At 43.9% G+C, this 12,943-nt stretch overlaps 1 protein-coding gene across 2 annotated transcripts in view; it reads left to right on the plus strand.

Annotated features, from left to right (window-relative positions):
* Positions 1-761: 761 nt before the first annotated feature.
* MBP (myelin basic protein) overlaps positions 762-12,943 on the plus strand; it is a 216,699-nt gene continuing 204,517 nt past the window's right edge. The window contains exon 1 of one of the 2 annotated variants that reach the window (XM_088475908.1): positions 762-985. The gene's annotated coding sequence lies outside the window, so the exon portion shown is untranslated. The remainder of the gene's footprint in view (positions 986-12,943) is intronic. The other variant, XM_088475909.1, reaches the window with a different exon arrangement.

The following is a 12,943-nucleotide window of genomic DNA, read 5'->3' on the forward strand; positions in this document are numbered from 1 at the left end:
AGAGGAAGCTACAAGTGAGAATGATAATAAACAGAAATTTGACAGGCCCAAACAGCGCCCTCTGCCCTGTGCGATGGCACCGGCCGCACTACCCTAGCTATGGCCCTGGTGTGTAGACAGGAAATCGGAAGTTCTCTGGGTAGTTTCAGCTGTCAGAGAAAAGAAAAGTGGATTGTTCCTCTTATCTTTCAGGTGTGTGCCTAGTCATGCAAATCTTCTTGGTGTGAAAGGAAATGGCACAACACAATAAATGTTACACAATCAATACAAAAAAGTAATCAGCAATATACAATAGTTCATAATCACTACTGAAACAAGATGTGTAGCTTTGGAAAAAAAATGTTGAGGTATGTAGGCGTTTTCCCCTTTCTGTGTACTACTGATTGTAGCCTAATTAAAAGTAAAGTTGGTATATTATTATTATTATTATTATTATTAGTGTGCTGGCTGAGAGACTGTAAGAATAGGCTACCTATGCGGGGACAGGAAATAAATTGTGTGATAGAGTTATTGATATGAAACCTAATTTAGGCTCGGTATATACTCTTATTGCTAGGCTGATACACGCTGAGCACATTCTGCCCAGGTCCGGCAGGCGGCGTGACTGATCCCAGGAATAGCAACAGTGACAGCAGTCAGACGGAAGAAGAGAGAGCGAGTTTGATCGGTGCAGCAACAGCAGCACCTCCGCCGTGTGTGCAGGAAGGAGCCCCGGGCGGCCACAGCCCTGCTGCAATATTAGTAACCTGTGCCTGGGTGCTGCAAAGAGCTGGGGAGGAGGAGGTGGAGCAGTCTGCGCTGGAGGTGGAGGAGGCAGTTCACCAGCAGTAGAGTGCAGTCAGGAAGATTTTATCACCTGGTGTAGAATTTCCTTTAACCTGTTATCCGCCTACTCACCTCTGAGACTAGCTGCAGTGCACATAGTGACCCCTCCTTCTCTATATACCAGCAGTGGACCCCCGGGAGGCGCCTATATGTGTATACGGTGGGTGCATCTAGCTTCCTTCTTGTTGGCACCCGGTGTGCCGGGTATGTGGTACGGGGACTGTCACTGGTGCAGGAGTGGGGTTGTGGGGTGGTGTATGGGGTGCAGTACAGGTTGGGGTATGTGCAGTCCTATCAGGAAATGCAGCACGGAGCAGACAGAAATCACTATGTATAATAATGGCATTATTGTTAATAGCACAGTGCTGGAGGAGGGCTCAGCAGGGTTAGGCTGGCACAAGCTAAAAGTGGGTGGCATATGTCATGTGCAATCCGCGTTCCGTGATCACAACCCCACAGGCACCCATGCTTCTATCATTTACCCCTATGACGTTTGCTCTGTGTATTATGTAACCCCGTACACTACAGACACAATAGTGTCAGATACTTGGGTGCTGATTTTCGTTATTAATGGAAATGAGTCCTACCAGAGCCCGGGGAGAGCAGGATCGCATGTAATGGTGGCAGTGGGGAACACAGGTCTGAGATAATCTCAGTTACATCCATGCTTATGACTGTAGAGGCGGCAGTTGTGATTTCTTACTTGTGCCCCTCTATGTGCCGGAGTCGGCTGTGTGGGGGCTGCCGGGGTCTCCGGTTAGATAGCATAACGTGGTGACTATTGCTGTTTAGCATAACGTGGTGACTATTGCTGTTTAGCATAACGTGGTGACTATTGCTGTTAGGAAGGAAAGAAAATAGTAGAAAACAACAAGTTGTGTACAGAGTATGTCCCCCGCCCTGTGCACAGGAAGCAGCAGGCTGTGTGACTGTCAGTGCAATGTCTGCCCATGGTTCTCATTTCCTCACAGGAACACCTGTGTATAACTTCACTGCAGCATTCACATTTGCAAACTACTAGTCACTCTCCTCCCCCCCAAATTTCTTTTTCTTTAGTTGGTGATTTAAACCTATTTTACAGTGTGATTATAGTTAGCTGCTGCTGTTCCCAACTATTTTCCAATTTGAATATCCAGGGCTGTTTTTACTTATTTATTTTAGAAGTGATGTTCCAGAGCATATTATTTATTCATTCACAAGTATTACAGTTGGCAAACAGGTTTGGAAAAGAGACGTTTAGTAGGCAGTTATACTAAAGATAAGCAGTCTGATTAATAGCTATGTAGTGGTATTTAGTGTATATACTTCACATAGGCCCGTATTCAATTTGAGCGGACCTGCGATACTGTTTTGCAGACGGAAATGTATCACGCGTGTGCCCGCGTATCACCGTATTCAATTTGAAAGTAGGCGAAAACGGGACTCGGCGAAACTTAAACAAGCGGGGAGTACTGTCAGATTTGGGGAAATCAGCCTGACACCCCCCCAAAAGATGCTCTGACATGGGGGTTCCCTATGGTACCCCCCGATTTGGCTTGCTGAAGGTATTTGGTGTTTTTAAACGGGCTCAATAGCTGCTAAATAGCATTTTTGTACAAGTGGTGCAGAATAGTGTTCTGAAGTTTTTTTTGCAGAAAATAACTTATCCCAGCAAATTTGGGGTACTTGAAAATAGGGGCCAGCATATTTTAAATCTGCTCAAGTTAAGTTTAAAAAAAACGTGAAAAATCCACCTGCCGCAAGCCCCTGCAATAAAAAAAAAACACCTGGGGCATACTTGGGGACCCCCCTAGAGTCAAGTTCGCTAGTTTATAACTTTGTCCCCCAACATTTTTTTTTTTTTTAACCCCAAATTCAAAGTGATTTTTTGGGGTAACTGTTTTTTTTTATTTTTTTTTTATTTCACACAGTTTACCTTTGGGGGACTGTCTGAAGACTGCACGGGGGTTCCTGCAACGTTGCACCCCAAAACCCCAATTCTGCACTTTTTTACGCCTGCTATTCATAGGCGAAACGTTTTCGCCTATGACATTGCATTGACTTTCTGCTTAGGTGGAAATTAAATACGGCGATTCTTTTTTGCCTGGCGAAATGAAGTTTTCGCCAAAAACACGCAAAAACGGCTTTTTGCTCCAAATTGAATACGGGCCATAGTCTTTATAAACATTTTTATACAGATCTAAAATAACTTTATGGACGGGATGTACTAATGCTAAAATTACAACATTTCCCGTATGTACAAAGCTCCCGAAAGCTAAACATTCTGAAGCTTGTACCTGAGCATTGCCTAATAGAAGTCTATGGGCTCCTCACTGCAGACTTCCCCAGAGAGGGATCCAATAGGATCCATCCCAGTGTCCCCCACCGCTCACGCATGCGCGGAAATACTCTTGGAAGTCTTCTCTCTCCGCATAGGACAGCTGTTTTCAGGAGAGCTGTTCTTTGTGATTTTAATCGCGATTGTACGTGCATATCGGCGTTATTAACGCCGATATGCATGCGGTAAGTGCCGAGATGTATCACATCCAAAATGCAATGCTTCATACATCTCGTTCTATATCTGGTTAAGATCCAATATAATTTTTTATCAGATATGCTATACATTTGTTCTTTGCACTTCTGATCTTAGGGCCTGATTCAGAGCCGCTCGTAAGCGGCCGCTCGTTCGTTCCGAGCGATGTTTGCCCAACTGCGAATGCATACGGATCGTAATACGCATGCGCGAACCAATCAGTGCGGCCGAAAATCGTTTGTTCGCTAAATAGCGAATGCCTGCTAATTTGAGTGTCAGGAGGAGGTGTATGTGGGTGGTAACAGGGGAAGGTGCTTGAAAATGGGGAGTGGAGATCAGAACGCAGGCCTGCTTAAAGGTCAAAACGGGCGTTTTATGGGTGTGCATAATTAATACAGCAGCGTCATTGACCACGTCACTGGGTTATTTTATAGTCAGAACTGCTGGCATGATTGTGGTAGGAAAAACCAACCACAAGAATAGCGAGCAGTTCATACACTGGTTGATGTACTCGATTAATCTAATAAATAGCGGACATGACGTAGGATGCGAGCAGCCAGGGGGTGTAGTTTACAAAAAACGACCGCAAGTTTTGTTCGTTCGTTCAGACATAAAGGCGTGAACAGACCGCAAAGAGCGAACGGTTCATTTGAATAGCCACCCCTTTTTACAGAACGAACGACCGCAAATAGCGTCCGGCTCTGAATCAGGCCCTTAGTCCAGTGATTTTAATTATCAAGCACTGATATATTAGGCTTTGATGAATATTGAAATAGTGATGGCCATTGGTGGATTAATTATCAATTTTAACAATCTATGGTGACATCCATAAGTAGCATTAATGTCATAAAACCATCAATGGATAACCATCTTTGGTTTTGCACCCATTGGTGACCATCGCAGCTGGTTGTGGGCCAATTTGATTCGGAGATTGGGCTAAGCTCTGTGCTCACTGCATCGGGAAAAAATAAAAACGAGTACTGCCAGTCATCTGCTCTCCACCATCAGTGGCTGTTAACCATTTATGGCTGATGGCAATCCTTATAATGAAGGGACCAGCTGTATTTCGAAGGGACCATAGCATAAATAAATGACATACAATGTCATGAAACTGAAGGTAAATATGTCCCTTCCCAAATTACTTTAAAATCTAAGGACTGTGGGGCAACAATCCATGCTTAAGGTTTCAGAATATCAGTTGTTACTAGTGTGTGTGGCTACTGGAAAGTAGAAGCATTATTAGGCACCAATATTAAAGCAGTCATTGGCGACTGGTATTTTTGTGCATCCACCGGTGGTTTGGTAAATTGGAATGAGGAGACAGCAGAAGTGGAACCATGAAAGATAGCGTTTGTATTGCTAGAGCACTATTACAGTTTTCTGTGAGCTCGGAGTAGTAGTCTGGTATTTTTCTATGGCATAACTGAACACTTGTTTCCCATGTTTGTAGAAGTTATGTTGGAATTAGAGTATTGTGTACCCAGTGAAATGAGAATGGTAGAAGGGCTATAAACGTATTAGTGTTCATTCTAGTATTTATTTGGGCAAGGTGCTTACCCCTTAGGAGGGCACACTTTTAAATTTTGAAGGGCAACATTTTGGACGCGACGCTAAAGCTGTGTGGCGTATTATGAATTGTGGGTACTAATGTGTGGTATTGTAATATATGTAATACTTAAATCTATCCCATTCAACACCCCACATGCAACTTCAGTTCCCATTCAAACACCCCACATGACCTTCTAACAACCCCACATGCCCCTTTGTACCCCCCACATGTGCCTCTGTACTCATCTTCTGTTTCAAACCTTGTAAAGAGTGTAGAAGTTGCCCACAGCAACCAACACTTCTAGGTCACATTTATTAAGTAAATTCTATAATTGTTAAAAGCTGATTGGTTTCTATGGGCAACTTCTCCACACTTTAAAAGTATTGATACATTTCACAGAGACACTAGGGGGTATATTTACTAAAGTGTGGGGTTTGTAGAGGTGGAGATGTTGCCCATAGCAGCCAATCAGATTCTACTTAACATTTATCTGTCACCTTCTAGAAGATAATAGCTAGAATCTGGTTTGCTATGGGCAACATGTCCACTTCTAAAAACCCACATTTTAGTAAATATACACACACCTATAGATATATCTGTCTGGCGGGAAGGAAAATCTGGTAATGTATGGGAGCAAATAACGATAGAAATTTGCTCCCAAACACTGGAAAACGGACCAGATTTTCCCTCCTACCAGACAGATATATCTATAGGTGTGTATGCAGCCTAATTCACGTCACAAACAGTGCCAAGTGCTGCTGAGTAGTCCTGAGTCAGAAGGAAGTGGGTAGGTGGACAGTTTATCAGAGAAAACTATCAATGGTGAGTAAACATTGGCCTCTAACTTTCAATGATAAAAGAAACGATCGATGTTTATGATATATCTGTTGCAAGTTCCTATCCCTAGAGAAGGCAACAAGTAGGATTAAAGATATTTTTTTTATGTAAATATAATGTGTAGTGTTTGCTTAATATCCATTTTTTTTGTTTTAACATTTGTTTCGGTTTTGTATATACATTTTATAATCTACTATGCTGTTTTTGCGCATCTAATCAAATCCAATTAGTTATTTTGTTTAATACTTTTATTTACAATTATTGAATATTCTTGCAATCTCTGGTACTTATCATTAGGCTTATTATACGTTCACATTATTTAAAAATAATTTGCCAAAGTAAATAATGGGCTTGCATCAACATGTAGTTTTGGTTTTCTTTTTGTATTTTTAATACATGTGTTCTACCTGTTAACATATTTTAAAAATACACGCCCTCATGTTCAATTTATAGTGCTTAATCTTAAACTCTTCCCTACCTCTGCTCATTCTGTTATTTTCCAAAGATTACACGAGGCAGCACAAATGGTAACCATGTCCAGTCTTTCAAGTGCATGACTGTGTGTACAGAGTGGGTAAGACTGTACTCGCCATTATGTCCATCAACTCTTAAGGTTCCTACACACTAGATGATATATCATACGATTTGGCAGATATCGGCTGGATTGTACGATCTATTGTTCACATCTAGTGTGTACACACTATATTGTGTACGATGCGTGCTCTCGCGCATCATCAGCGACATCGCCCGTTGGACCAGCCAGGTCTGATGGGCGACATCGTCAGCGAGGGCCATGTTGCCGTATGCAGCATGGCACCCGCGGATGTGATGTCACTCCCGACATCGGGACTCCCATCGCAAGACAGGTCGACTGGGTACACATTGTTACATGTGTACCCAGCCTTAGATTAATGACAGATTTCTGTTGGGGATACCCCTTATACAGGGGAAGGGGTTATTGTCAGAGAGATCACTAGTGCATATGTCTTGGTAGAGGCGCTGTTCTTTGCAGTTGCCACCCTACATGCAGAACTGTACCTTCATTACTACATGTCCAGAAATCAGATTGTATGGTTTAGATAAGATGGTGTACCCTATCAGGAGTCACAGGGCTTAAAGTGGGGCGGAACTGCGTTCCGTCAGTTTTATTTGGAGACTGAACCAGTTCTGTCTCCTCCAGCCCATCTTACGCGGCCTGTCGGCCCTGAGCCGCATGGAGTTGCTGGGCACCCGCTGAGATTTTGTTACCAGCAGGCGCTCGGCTCCTTCCCTACAGCGGCAGCCGGAAGCTGGAGTTCAACCCTGAGCTCTGGCTCCCGCAGTGTGCAACTGTGCACTATGGGAGAGACGTCATGACGTGCGCTAACCCTTTATTAAGATAGCCTCGAGGATGGGGGGGGGGGTAAGTTCCACCACATCTCTAGGACCACTTTAAGCACTGAGAAATCACATGTGCTGCAGTACATTAAAGCACACATCCACTAGAAGACCTCAAAACGACTGCACTATTACGACATTGTAATCGTGCAGTCGTTTGACAGTCTGTGCTGCGCCTACACTGAACGAGCAGTCGTTTAGTGTAGGCACATCAGTCATCCCCTAACATGCTCAACCTGACGTTATCGTCAGGTTGTTCAGCATGTGTGGCCGATGATAGATGTCCAAAACGACCAGCGGGAGCGCGCATCGCTGGTTGTTTTAGACATTTTAATGAATGATAGCGATATAGTTATCGTTCAATCGCTCATTTTAATTGTTTAGTGGATGTGCGCCTTTAGATGGTAGCTGTGTTAGTTGTCCACAAAGCACTATTACTGATGAATGCATCAGCGGGAATTGCTCCAGTGGAGTCCCTCCATTCCCACTAGTGTGATACAACTGTTGTTGGGGGCCTTTTCCGGGGAACTGAAGTAGAGGAGTGATCTGAATAACATTAAAAAAAATTAAAAATAGCCGGTTTCGCAACCTGGCCGTCGGCATTCTGAGTGTGTCGACATTTCACATGGTGACATTTCAGATGTTGATATTGTAAACTTGTCGACATTCTGAGGATGTCTACAAGTTGAACCATGTGGACATTCTAGTGTTGACATTGTGATGTTGACATTGTAAATGTCGACTTGGTAACTGTCGACAATGTGACTGGATCCCTCTCTGTCAAATATATTCTAAAATGTTTCTGCTGTCATCTTTTTTCCTTATGACTAGAACATGCAAATTAGATGCTTTCCATCACTTATCAATTTATATTCTAGAACCACACTAGCGATTCTTGGACGTAAGTTTACTAAATGACGACTTTGCTGTCAATTTAATTCCGACAGGCATCGATGGCGATACTTTGTGTCAGTTGTAACTCATTTAAGGACCATCGGTTTTGAAAACTCAATCCTCCTGCAAATCTGATGAGCATTTTTAGGGGCAACCAGCACTTTGTGCTAGCACCTGTCCTCCGGCTGTAAAAAAATATTAAAATAATGACTGTACACACAAGCCTACACTATAAAAAAAATAAAGTCCCCCACACACCTTTTCTCTTTTATTACTTAGGGCCTACAGTAATTCAAAGACCTATGCTACACACTCTGCAGCTACGTCTATGGACGTACAGCACTGGCCGGAACTTCCCGGCACTGGTGCCCCCGGCATGATGTCATGCACTCAGGGTGTGTGGCAATAAAGCCCTGTTATAGTGTTGCATAGTACCCATGTTTTAAACCCATTATTTATGCAGTTGACATTAAATAGTGGCAAAAAATATATGTAGACAAGTGAAAGAGCTGATAGCATATGCCGCCGAAGGCGCGCGAGCAAAAATGGGGCATGGCTTAGCTGTCACAAGGCCACGCCTCTTTTATGTACGCACGCCTTTGTTATAACATTTGCAGGAGCATGACCTTATGTCACACCCCTGTTTTTAGTCACGTTGGGGACGAGCCCAGCACATTGAAAATACACAATTTACGTAATCTTCCCAATATAATTTTTTCACTGTTGAAGTAAAAGAAAAAGCCAGAGCAATATAGAAAACATTGAAAAAGTCACGTTCACATAAAATAGACAGAAAGATGCCAGATCCACATAAAATACATGTTGAAATCCAGAACCACATAAAATACGATAAAGCCAGATCCACAGAAAATACGTTTTAAAACTAAATCCACATAAAATACACTTTGAAATCCAGAACCTCATAAAATACATTGAAAAAGCAGGATTCACATAATACACACTTCAGCTCCTCCATGTGTCACCCCAGCCCCCTCCCTTGCCATTACAGCCCACACTACAGCAGTCCCTCATGTGTCACTCCAGCAACCACCACCAGCCCCCACCCCCACAGTTGTCTCAACAGCCCCACTCTTCCCCCATAAGCATGAAGCAGGCATCATCCCCCCAGCTCTCAGGCTGCCCCCCCCCCCCCCCACTGCCACTGGCTTTCGGGCAGTAGTGCCCATTATGTTTTTACCCCTCCTGTAGTAGTGCCCATTATGTTGGTCCCCCCCTGTAGTAGTGCCCATTATGCTGTGCCCCCTGTAGTAGTGCCCTGTATGCTGTGCCCCTGTAGTTGTGCCCCTTATGCAATGCCCCCATTAGTTGTGCCCCTTATGCAATGCCCCCTGTAGCTGTGCCCATTATGCTATGCCCCCAGTAGTTGCCCTTATGCAATGCCCCCTGTAGCTGTGCCCATTATGCTATGCCCCCAGTAGTTGCCCTTATGCAATGCCCCCTGTAGCTGTGCCCATTATGCAATGACCCCAGTAGTTGTGCCCCTTCTGCATTGCTCCCTGTAGTTGGGCCCCCTAAAGTATTTCCCGCGGAACTAGTTCCCCCTTCCCCGCCCAAACCCCTGTGAAGAAATTTATTGTTTTCATGCTGGCACCGCTTCATGCCGTCAGGGCTCCCGAGTCCTATCGTCGCTGCTACCGTTACCACTTCCACTCCTCGCATCGCAGGTGACGTCATGTTACCCACGCACTGCATCACTGGCCTCTGAAGAGCTCAGAAGCTTCTTTAGCCATTGATTGCTTCAGAGGCCAGCTTTCACAGTTCCAGGGGGGGTCTGCCGAGCCGCGAGCCGCATCGGAAAAACAAGAGCCGCCTGCAGCTCGAAATCCACGGGTTGGCCATCATTGTGCTAAAACCTTTCTTCCACAGCAGAAATAACTAAGTTTCTCATGGATTAAAAAAAATAGTTCTAAAACTCACACCAAAAATCATAATATTTTCCTCAGTGATGAAATCATCAGTGCAAGCAGAACTTTAGCAACCAGCCAATATCAAGCCGGTCACTAGTGCTACGGGCTGTCTTACTCATCATCCACTATTTACATCTGTCCCTGACCACAAGCGGATTATTTGGATTGCATGTCCATCTCTGTCCCAGCGTGCAAACACGCCCTTCTTTTATTCAGCCTATGATCCTGATTCAGAAATAGACCTAATCCCAATATTTACACAGAACGAGCTATTGTTTGCTAATGTGCATGCCACACCACGCACGCGCAGCAATTGTTTTATGACTACGTTTGCATAGAGTAACCATTTGCAAAGTGCGTTTGGGGGTTGTAACGGGGTGGTTAGAAAAACGCAAGCGTGTCTGACCGTCAAACTATGATACATGGGCGTACATAAATTAGTCTCTGCATGTCAGGAGAGCTGCCGAGTCTGCGGCTGGTCAGACCTGTCACAGATGAAGCATGGTAGTCTGCTGTGCGTCAATTGTACCGATGTTTACGCTGTTGCACGTCATCGTACGGATATTTGAAGGCAACGGTGGGCGTCCCTATGCTGGCTGTGTTTTGGAAGACAATATATTATGGCAACTGAGATCTGTGAGAGAATGCAGTTGTGAATGCATTACCGTCTGTCTCTGAATCGGGCCCTATGTTAGAAAGCCTAACAGGGTAAGTGGCAGAATCATACAAACTTGCATGAATGCATGTTTTAGTTGCCTGCCTTCTAGGCATGTGCAGAGCCAGAGGCGTATCTACAATGGGGGCAGTGTGTGCAGTGCAGGGGGCGCACACCCTGCACCCATTTATTAAATACTTAACTCTCCGGAGTCCTGCGTTGGCAGTACCATCGTTTTACGAATCGCCTGGAAAATGGCTGCTGCGTCATTTAGCCGGTGACTTGCGCATGCGCAGTAGACTCTGTCATAGCACTAGAGTCTACTCTACTCTACTCTAGTGCCCAGAGTCTGCTGTGCTCCGTGTGCTGCCTGGCAGAGAGGAGGGAGCCCCGGACGGAGGCTGCACACGGACCACCTCTTCTCTTAATACATACGCCCCTGTGCAGAGCGATTTCACACAAGTAACATATGAAAGCTAGATGTCTGCTGAGTGCAAAAGACACAGGAGAGAGATTGCCTACATTTTTTTAAAGGACCCTTTATCTTGTAAATTTATGGCTATTGTACTATAGATTTCTGTTCAAAGGAATGTGGGGTTTTTATATCGTATTGGATACTTTACTATGTATAATCTTCTCAAGAGCATGTTTGTCTGTTTACTGGTTTTCAAACATTTAAGTATTGTAAGTGAATGGTATTTTGCTGGGAAAACTTGAGAAGTGGGAGTCTATACCATGCAAATAATGGTACTACATGTCCTGATTGTTAATGGAATATTGCATCCCCTGCTGTAAATTGTATTTCTTATAGGTTATACTAGTTCTGTAAGCTTTGTTCTTCTACACAAGTTACAGAAATCTGAGATGATTTCTAAAATATGAAACCATTTACAGTAGGGGTTGCACATTATAACCTATAATGCACTGAAGTGATGACATCAGAAATTACCAATTTATAAGTGACAACATCAGAACACACAGTTTATACAGGTATTTATATTTACACATATACAGGGTGTTTCACTCGCTGTTGCCCCCAACGTATTCCTTATAACTTTTATAGTAATTGACTCAATTTGGTGAAATTTGACAGAGCCATACCTAGGTCTATGAGCAACATGAGGAAGGGAGTACAGTCTTACCCAGTCATGCGTGGAGGCCAGTGGTCTGTTTTTCACTTCCTGCACCGTTGCTTCTGGCATTTTTGGACGGCCTCCATGGACATCCAATAATGTTACAGTGGTTTTCAGTTTTTTCACCAGATACTGAATGGTGAATTTTGCCAATGGTTTCTGACCTCCAAACTGCTCAATACATTGTCTTTGGCATGCCTGTATCGACTCAGTTGTCCAGTACATCTGGACAATAAATATGCATTGTTCAGCCGTGTACCAGTGCATATCTGCACATAACACACAGATGCATGAATGTGGAACCCTCAGTACACAACACCACTGTCAGAAGCAGGAATACCTACTGACTAGCAGTAGTGGCTCTAGAGGGGGGGCTGCAGCACAGTCCAAAATTCAAATAGGGGAACCTCACCAACTGCCATCCTCACTGGATATATGCTCACTGGCAGTTGGTGTGGTTCCCCTACTTGAATGTTGGACTGCGCTGCTGATCGTGATCTTAGAACTGTCCTACATCACACATGCACTGAATGGATTGCTAAAAAATATCATAATGTGTGTGTGCCTCAGTTGTATAATGCTGCGATTACACAAAACTGTCAATCTTTAAAGGGGGATTGTGACTTGGGTTAATAGTGATAGTTTATAACAGGAAAACATAATCAGACATACCAAAATGCAATGGTAGCTATACAAAATGGGAGATCCCCTTGTTGTTTTATCTTCCTCAAAGCAGCATGACTCATAAATCGTGCAGACAGAATGTGGGTGATTTCTTCCTCTCTGACCTTCTCCTGTTTGTACTTTATGCACATGTGAAGGAAGCATAAGTGAAAAATACATATATGTAGAAGTGACATATAGTAGAGAAGAGACTCCTGGCTGTTGTCAGCACTCACCAGTATATCACTGTACCCTACCAGGCGTGTCACAGGAATTTAGGTATTGTAGGTGAATTGATGTGAACATGAAGTCATTAGACAGTAAATGTTTTTGCCTTTATTTATTAAGACTTTCACCATCAGTTTCTGCACCGTCACACCTGTGTTGTCTGGCAGAGTCTCTCTATTTGAGAAGCAATTCTTTATTAAATACACTGGACCAGGGGCAGATCCAGGAAAATGACGGGGGGGGGGGCACCATGATTGACATGAGTGGCTGGGGGGTGTGGCCCATGTGCTCGCTGTGAATAAACGGTCTGTTTGTACGTAATTGTGTATAATATAGCATATG

The sequence above is a fragment of the Taudactylus pleione genome, unplaced genomic scaffold (assembly GCF_031769625.1).
Source record: "Taudactylus pleione unplaced genomic scaffold, aTauple2 ptg000179l, whole genome shotgun sequence".
Classification (NCBI taxonomy): Eukaryota; Metazoa; Chordata; class Amphibia; order Anura; family Myobatrachidae; genus Taudactylus; species Taudactylus pleione.